Genomic DNA, 9,639 nt, shown 5'->3' on the forward strand with positions numbered 1-9,639 from the left:
AGTAAATGTCAGCAGTATCTCGGTTAAATGTCACCAGACACAGGCCTACCTTTGTGATATTAATGATCCTAACCAGCAGCAACATATCTGTGTGATGTGGCGACTGGTAACTGGTTATGCATTAACTGCGTTCATGTCTAATTGCTGTGATTGGCAGATTAATTAAGTGCATATATTTAACTAAATAAAGGAATCTGTCCACAAGTCAGACCCAAATACAATCAGCCACTATGCAAACATCTGTAAAAAAGTAAAAGAGACTGACACCAAGATTCATAACACACAGTGGAGTTAGTCACTTTCAAAGATATCTAAGCTCTGCACTGTTCAGCAGCACTCTGTGGCCAGATGATACAATTCTAATAAGATCTGGACAAAAACAAACACAATACCAACATGATTCTGATATTACTGTGTGTTCATAATCAGCAATTTCGGAAAAGGAACATGGTCCACCTCTGCAGCACTGTCCCTGTTTTGTCCTCATATGCAATTAAAACAGCTGTTTTAATATATATATAAAAATGTTGTGCATGCCACATCGCAATTCCAAAAAAGGAATATCGTTAACCTCTATGTCCTTGTATGGAATACAAACTGCTGTGATTATTTCCAGCAATAATCTGCCTATACTGTTATGATTCCGATATTGCTGTGCATCCCAAATCGCCAATTCCGAAAAAAGGAGTATCGACCACCTCTGCTGAATTGTGCCTAGTTTTTCCTCAAAGGGAATTCACACAGCTGTGATTTTTTTGTTTAGAAATATTCTTCCTATATCAACAAGATTCTCATATTATTGTGCCTCCCTAATTTGCCATTCCGAAAAAGGAATATCGTCCACTTCTGAAGCACTGTGCCTGATTTGTCCTCATATGCAGTTCAAACAGATGTTTTTCAGCAATAATCTGCCTATATCGTGTTTTCCTAATCTGTAATTCCCAAAAATGAATATTGTCCACCTCCGCAGCACAGTACCTGATTTGTCATCATATAGAATTCAGCTGTGATCTATGTATGATCTACATATGATTCCGGTATTATTATGCATCCCTAATCACCAATTAAAAAAAGGAATATCATCCACCTCTGCATCACTATGTCTGATTTGTCCTCATATGCAATTGAAACAGCTGTTTTCCAGCAATAATCTGCCTATACTGTTATGATTCCAATAATTTAGTGCATTTCAATTTCAAAAAAGGAATATCGTTCACCTCTTTGTCCTTGTATGGCATACAAACTGCTATGATTATTTCCAACAATAAATATCCCATTAATAATTATTTTTCCAAATAATAATTTGCCTATACTGTTATGATTCCAATAATATCGTGTTTTCCTAATCTGAAATTCCGAAAAAGGAATATTGTACCTGATTTGTCCTCATATGGAATTCATCTGTGATATATGATTCTGATATTATTGTGCATCCCTAATCGAAAAAGGAATATCGTCCACCTCTGCAGAATTGTGATTTTTTTCCTGCAATAATCTGCCCATACGTTATGATCTGATATTATTATGCATCTCTAATCACCAATTTAAAAAAAAGGAAAGGAAAATATCATCCACCTCTGCATCACTGTGCCTGATTTGTCCTGGAATATGGGATTTAAACAACAGTGAATTGACGTCTACTAGTAGCCTCAATGCTGAGGCAGCAGAGTGTAGTAAAATCACAGGCTCCACTATTAGCTTTCAGCTGCACCAGGGCAGACAGGCCTATTGCTAATGGCATACTGGGAAGGGGACTTCCTGCAGGAAGTCATTATCTTGCTAATCATTAATTTGACGATATCTAGATGAAGGAGATGAAAAGGATGAAAGGAAATCACATTAGTCTGCGTGATGAACATGGTGGGAAAAAGTCTGCGGATGATCTCATTTTAATGGAACAGCCTTTAAAACTAGTGTGGGAATACTGCAGCCAGAAGGCCCTTTGTCTTACGCTTGCACTAATTCTGTCACACACACACACACCAACACACACACAAACTCTCCGCCCTTTCTTGTGGTCATTTCCACTTTACGGACGACCTCTGGTTGCCCCCTTCACCTCCCTCCTGAACACAAACGCATGCACGCGCACTCCTGGCACAGGAAGTGGAGCCAGAGCGAACAGCATTTCCTGGAGAAGCGGAGACGAAAATGTGTCGATTCAGCGCAGGCTTCCTCCTTCCAAACCTCCCAACCTCCCAGGGCCACTGCGTTTAACTCCCCACACTTCAGGTAGACACAGGCATTTTTAAAGTCCTTACATTCACATAAGGTTTTTTTATGTTCTACTAGTGAAAACAAATTTCTGCTGTATTAATTCTGGAGATCAGTTTAGCCAGCAAATAATGACAATAATAATGTTCACATGTTGGAATACTGCTGTCTTGCTACAGTTTGCATAAACGATCGACATACATAGTCTACAGTAAATGACTGGGGCTTGTTACAATGGTAACTTGGCAGATTTAAGCATTTTTAACAATAGTGAATAGTGAAGTTTAAGCTTCTAACTCTTGTTAGCTACATTAGTCTCATAGGCCTAGTAAACAAGCAAACAAGTTACCATACAGTCACACCTTTGGCCATAAAGATGGTCTAAAATATATTGGAATAAAATTGCATGACTTTACTCTCATAAAGTGTTACTACTTAATTCACTTCTTGACAAATGTCTTAAATTTGGTCTTGGGAAATCAGGACCTTTCTTTGGTCTACGTCAGATTCATGATGTTTTAAAGAGCAGGATTGTTTCCAGCTCTGTTTGTATAATGCTGGATCCCATTGCCCTGTTAACTGAGCAAATCCCAAATAAGAAAACATTGGTGAATGTCAGAATCTAAAAGCTGATTTATGCTCAACGTTAAATGCGGATGTGGATACGGATGCAGACAGAGCCTTCTGTGCACGTTTTCTGATAGTTTACGAATACTGATAGAACAGAGCAGTACCACTAGAAATCGTGTGGGCGCTGTAGCCAATACTGTTGCCATGGTTGTTGTACTGCTTAACATCCATGCCACTGTAAAGGAACACACAGAAGTATGTGGGCAGTCGCAGTTACATTGTTAAAAACGGGCGCCTTCATTTGTATACGTAAGGAAGTACAAATGAGCCTTAAGTGGGTCTTAAGAGGACATTTTAAAGGCTGGTGAATATGGCCCAATCTTTTTGCTACATCAAATGAAAACTGTTCCTGCTGAGTGTATGAAAATGTAACATTCTCTGGTGGGTTATTGTACCTTCACCTTTATGAGACTCAACCATTTGAACCAATATGCCCACCCCTCATAAAAACTCCTACTGGTCTCTTGTACCATAATAAGGTCATAAATGTTACACAGATCCTTTAGTTATTAAGCTCTATTGTACTTTATTAGTTCTGAAAAGCTTTTGGGAGATTGGGAAAACATGCTGCATGAAGAAACCTCCCTCATTAAAAAGGGATCCACAAATTTTAGGTGCGCTGAAAAAGAATACTCCTTTTTTCCTTTGTGCATGTAATTGAAAATGGCCGACTATATACATTACTGTAATGTACAAAGAGCTCATATTTTTGGCTGCTGCTGTGTGGCATGGGCTTCCCACGTTGCCCCCCAAATGTCAGTATTCTCATGCATCATAGCTTCCACATGATGTAATCGTCCTGCCCTGAAAGCAATCCCATCCGCCACCCAACTGCCTGCCGACAAGCTCAAAAGAACTCAAGCCCACAGGCAACTGCAATTTACCAGCACAACATGTCTTCGTGGACAAGGAACCAGAGGGGGGGAGGGTGAAAAGGAGACATTAGAGATGGGGAAAGGAAAACCAGACGATGAAGGAAAGGATGCAGCAGGAACAGTACTTGTCGGCAGTGTGAATTACAAGGCCATAAAACGCCTGAGAATGGCAGGAAGGCTGATTTAGGGTCTGGTGTGAATCTCAGTAGCTGTTTTAATCAGGGAATCTGAATAATGCATGTGTATTTTGGAATAACAAATGAGATAGACTGTGTGGTCTTTTGCAAAAAATGTCGGGACACAAGTAGACGATGCTGTGTCTATGTAAAAGTCAACCTGAAATCTGCTAAACTGGACCAAGACTTCCTTGGGTTAAGATCATGTTAGAGCAAGAGTGAGGCTTGCCATGCCACTTAAAATCATCTTGGTGGCTCGCTGGTTCAATCCCAGTAATGCCACAGCCAAAATTTCACCCTCATAGCACTAGTGTGATGGGGAAGTGATGGGGTAGCTAGATACACTAAATGGACAAAAGTATTGGGACACTCTTTGTATTAGAACCTCTTAATCATACCATTCAGGTGTTTCATTCAGTCTCGCTCCCACAGGTGTATAAAATCAAGCTCCTAGTCTGCCTTTACACACATTAGTGTGTGTGGTTATAAAGAGCTCATTGAATTCCAGTCTGGTACTGTAATAGGAGTCACCTTTGCAACAAGTCAGTTGGTAAATTTCTTCCCAGACCACGTAAAGTTACAAAGCTGGGTCACAGAGTGCTGAGGTGTATAAAAGTCTCCAACACTCAGCTGACTCAATAACTGCAGAGTTCCAGACCTGCTGTTAGAGCTGCAAAGAATGACAAACTCCATATTAATGCCCATGGGTTTAGAATCAATAAATAATGTGTAGGTGTCCCCATACTTTTGTCCATATATTGTAAGATGCGTTTGGGGTGCCACTGTTGTTATGCTGTTGGAAGGCAAGAAGTCAGTTCTCGGCTGCGCTAGAACATCCCACGATCGTTTTAAACACTGCTACAACTGACTGGTGTGCTCATATATATATATATATATATATGTACAGCAAACCCTATCACATGGCATCTGTGACGAAGGTGTAGCATGAATGGATTTCTCACACATTGAGTGCCTCCCAAAGGCCTAACAGTGGTGCTCCATGGGCCACTGATGCCATAGGGGAGTGACACCTCCGGCAGAGCAATCAACACACCACTCTGGACTAGTTAACCTCTATAATAAACACCTTCCATCCAGTTCATGCCATAGTGTCATCCGAGCCAAGGGTAGTTCTTCCCACTATTAAGTAGGTGATCATAATCATCTTACAGAAATGGTTTAGCAGAAAGTCCAGCCAGCGGCCTGCCTGATATATGGTGTTATGTCTATTCTGTCTTCCTGTTTTATGTGATGAGGACCACAAAGGAAATAAGCCATTACGGCTTTATTGTGATTGGCTGCTAGTCAGTGTTATTTATATTTTAATCATCACATAAAATCAGTCATCATAATATACTATTTCTCCCAAACATCTGACTGCTGATTATGTCATCATGTGTCAGCTGGCGGGGAAAAAATAATATTAACCAATAACCATGTTACAGCTTCACCTCCCACCACCTCCACCTACCATCAAGAGAAAACACTCAGTCTAGCTCAGAGACCCTCCCTGATACAGTTTCACTCAAAAATACAGCACGGTACAGCACAGGAGGAAGATGTGCTATGATTCACGTTTCACGTTGACTTGCTCTGATGGTTCAGTACATTTGGTCAAATGTGATAGCTGTTTTCGACCCGGGGAGCAGTCCAGTGCACCGATCTCTGGTTCTCCTGAAATCAATGGTCTGGGGTTTGCTTTAGGCGGACTCTGGTGCGGCCCACTGCAGGTGTGGAAGCTATCCGCTCCTGGCAGCTTGTGGGGTTGCGTGATTGGTTCATTTTGTTACAAGACTGCTTTAACGCCAGCATGGCATGGCTTGTTTGCTGGTGTTCCTGTACTGTGAAATGCCATTACTCCAATACACACTGTTCTTTGCTGCTTGTCCAAAAACTGTCCTGGGTGTGGACTTGTGTTTGGGACAAGTGTGAAACCGCCCTTAGACCCTGTTCACACCTGGTCACTTCATGCATCTTGAGTATTAGAATTATAGTTATAAGAATTATCTGGATAAAGCTACACTACAAGACTCATATCACTCTTCACTCTGCCACTTCAGGAGGTGGTCTGAGATACATTTCAGCCACATGTTAAAGCAGTGTAAACACATCCATCTCTTCAAGCCACATTCTACAACCAAATCTCCTCTCAGTACAACTCAAACACCAGTAATAATTGCTGCACAACAAGCAAATCTGCATATTCGGATTTCAGTCTGACTAACCGGGACGCATTGCACTACCAAGTTTAAACGTGTCCACATACTAGTCACTTGAATGACCAGGTATAAACAGGGCCTTAGCTTTAAGGTAAGGTGGAGCTCTGGTGGAGAGAGAGTGTTCAACGTGATGCTCACTTATTCTTTCAAGAATCATCCTCTTGCCAAGACACTCATGGGAGCTGCATGCAACAGACGCAAGTGTTTTCTTGCATAGCAGTATAATCCAGTAGTATAACTCAAGCCTGGCCCTAGATGGAGACCCACTCTCAACTTGGGGACCACCGATATGAACAATTACTTACTGAGATACTCAAATATTTAAACATATAAATGCAGTTTCATTGGATGGACCTCATCCTACATAGATTCTTTACAATTGTTGGCTTGTCGGAGCTCAAGCTGGTTGTTGATGTGCTAAAGTTTAATGGGCTAAAAGAGGTAAGAAAAAGGAGGAAATGCTACCATGGAGGCTTTGAGAAGAACCAGAGCAGAACCTCTGCTCTCTTTCTCTTCTTGGACATGAGGGTCTCTGATGAGCCTTGGCAGAGACAATGAGAGAGCTCTGAGAACAGAGCACAATGACCTGAGTAACACACTCACGTCACAGCAGTGAGTAATTACCAAGTTTCTTGCTCTCTCCTCTCTCTCTCACAGGTCTTGCTTCCCGTCCCTCCAGGCAAAATTTCCAAACAATGGACTGTCAGTGACTAAAACCCCTCAAAAGCTGTGCTGCTCACTGTTGGAGCTCGGGGCTTGGAAAGCCTCAGCTTTCCACCGCACACATAGAGCACAGCCTTAGCGTGATGGCCAAATAAGTGAGAGGGCGAAGGCAAGATGCTATTGTGACTGACGTTTTATGAGCTTTTTTAACAAGGAAGCAACAACGTCCAGCTGAGGACTCAAAAGGCTCCTCTAGAGCCGTGTGGAAGCTTTACTAAGCAGCAGAAGTGCATTTAGATGTCTGATTCATAGCGCTCCTGTTGTGAGTATGTGTTTGTGCTTGGTAATCCATGGTGCAACGCTGCCGAAAACGCACTGATTTAATGGGACTCCCAAGCAAATCCTGTACAGCAAAGCGAGCTTCCTGTCTGGCAGCAGAACTGACGCACTCAATCTTTCCGCTACTCTACTCCCTCTATTTTTTTTTAAAAAACACAGTTTGTACGTCTTACTAACAGTGACGAGCAGACACAGTCATAGTCAGCATGAGCGAGTCCTTCGTCATCCTGTTCAAGGCAGCTAAAAGTGAGCTGAAAGAAGTATTAACCCTATCTTACTAAAGCATCTTCAGAGATCTGCTACCAAAGTATGTTTACTTTCATGTTAATAAAAGTAAAATGGGTCAACGTGGGCAACCAGAGCTTTCTGTGTGCTAGCTGCTGGTTGTACAGCAGTATGTTAAAGAAGCACAGTGCTACCTTTATTGTTGGATGCACTTCAATAGCTAGGTGCTTATTACTGATGTTTCCTCATAATGTAAACAATACAAGTGTGAAGTATATATTTAGATGTTTTCAGCTCAGGTTTTTTAGAAATCACACTACATATAACAGCATGTTATTACAAGAAATGGGTTCCTCCAAAAGCACAGGTAGCTTTTTTCTGCCTTGGTACTAAATGGTTTAAAAAGGGGCAAAGCCCAATTCCTCAGTCCGCATAAAGGGAAGCCTAGGTTTCAACACAGTCCGGCTACTATGCAGAAGGGAGGAAGTTGGCTTTCCTCTAGGCAGATCACCTCTTTGGGAATAAAACATAAAGGATGTGGGTACGAAGGCCCTTCCTCCTTCTCTCACAACCCCTACTCTTCCACTTCCTAGTCTTCTTCTTCTTCTTCTTCTCACAGGATAAGCATCTCCAGCTGTTTCCCAAACACAGTGAAAGAGCCTGCTTCTCCACCCCCCACCCCTCGCTCTCTCTCTCTCTCCCCTCCAAATAGCTGTAGAGGTCCATGTGAGGCTGAGGGATAAGCCCATCTAGATTCTTCTCACAGTCTCTTGCTCTCCCTAGAGAGAGAGAGGAAGGAGAATATATGGAGCAAAAACAGTGCCCAGCAACAGCAGCGCTGGTGGAATCCACTCGTTTCTGATAAACACGGATGGTACCGGGTTCTTTGACTTGTAATGATACCATTTTAACCCCATTTAAAAGGTTCTGTATGTCTTTAAAAGGTTTTCCACCAATGCAAAGACTCTGCAACCAAGCAAAGAAAACTACTGAAGCATCCAAACGGTTCTGTGGGTTGACATGGTTCTGTATGGAACCACTGCCTTTAGAAAAGGAACCCTTGAAAAACTTTTTTAAGACTACAGGTGCTGTCCGATCAGTTCAGACGTCATACAGTCCTCTGTAGGTTTGCTGATCTATACTCCTTATTATGAATTAATTATTAAAAATGAAGTATTAGGAATAAAGTAATTATTTTAAAAGATATTATTTTTAGTCACACAAACTTGACTACATACATGCTTTCAACACTCTCAAATGTTCAGCTTCTGTGGACAACAGCAGAAAAAGGAATGTATTTGGTTGACTTGCTCAACTTGCACATAATATCTGCCAAAACATTAAAACCGGGTGAAAGTCTTGCAGTGGTCAGTGCCAACCAAAAGTGGTTCAAAAAAGGGCAACCAGTAAACCAAAGACAGGGTCATGGGTCCTTGGATGTCCACCTCACAACTTACAGGACTTAAGAGTGTCCGCTGTAGGTGTCTTGGTTCCAGACACCACAGGACCCCCGGCAAAGGTCTGGTGGAGTCCATCCTTAGAGGAGTCTGGGCTGTTTGTTGGCACAAGGGAAACCTACACAACTGTAGGTAAGTAGTTTTAACGGCTGATGGCCGTATTTAACATGCACACAGTTACTGCCAAAAGAAAACAACTCTGTGTCAACATCCAACTCAAGTAAATTCAGTGCGTCACACTTTTCAAGGCAGCTGGTGATCATTCCTTGAATGACCCTTGAACCAATGAATACTTCAAGATCAGAACAAGAGCATGCAGGGCAATGGGCCAGCTCGGCTCGTGTCAGTTCAGCTTCAATCAAAGCGCCCTGACACCGTCACTACGGGTCGAAATGCACATCTGACAGCGTTGTCAACAACTACAGCAGGGGTCATCACTTCTGGACTCCTGCACAGTTAGTTCTACTGCAACATCATCTCCCAGCGTTCACACCAACACTGCCTGACTCAACTCATCAGTTAACTGCCAGGCTAAGCATGAAGGAAGATCCTGCAAAAAGACAATCCTGCAATCTCCTCACTCAGTCACTTACAGCACGCTGTGACCAAAACACCGCCGATCTGACTTGATATGTCCATTGACTGCAGACTCTCACTACAACACTCACTGCCTGTCAAGATATGCACCCGCTGACACTGGGACACTGAAAGCAACCAGAATGAAGATGCATGACTGAACTAACAGTGGACAGTATCACGATTATGATGATATACCATGCCATCATATGCTTTTCTAAGTATATTATGGATGTTGGAGGCCACCATGTTGATCACCAACTGA

The 9,639-nt window shown here is 42.2% G+C and overlaps 1 protein-coding gene across 4 annotated transcripts in view; it reads right to left on the reverse strand.

The window, feature by feature from the left end:
• The window catches only part of sh3pxd2aa (SH3 and PX domains 2Aa), a 154,270-nt gene that overhangs the window by 143,351 nt on the left and 1,280 nt on the right, over positions 1–9,639 (reverse strand). The gene's annotated exons all lie outside the window — the stretch shown is intronic.

This window comes from Salminus brasiliensis, chromosome 15 (genome assembly GCF_030463535.1).
Source record: "Salminus brasiliensis chromosome 15, fSalBra1.hap2, whole genome shotgun sequence".
NCBI classification, from domain to species: domain Eukaryota; kingdom Metazoa; phylum Chordata; class Actinopteri; order Characiformes; family Bryconidae; genus Salminus; species Salminus brasiliensis.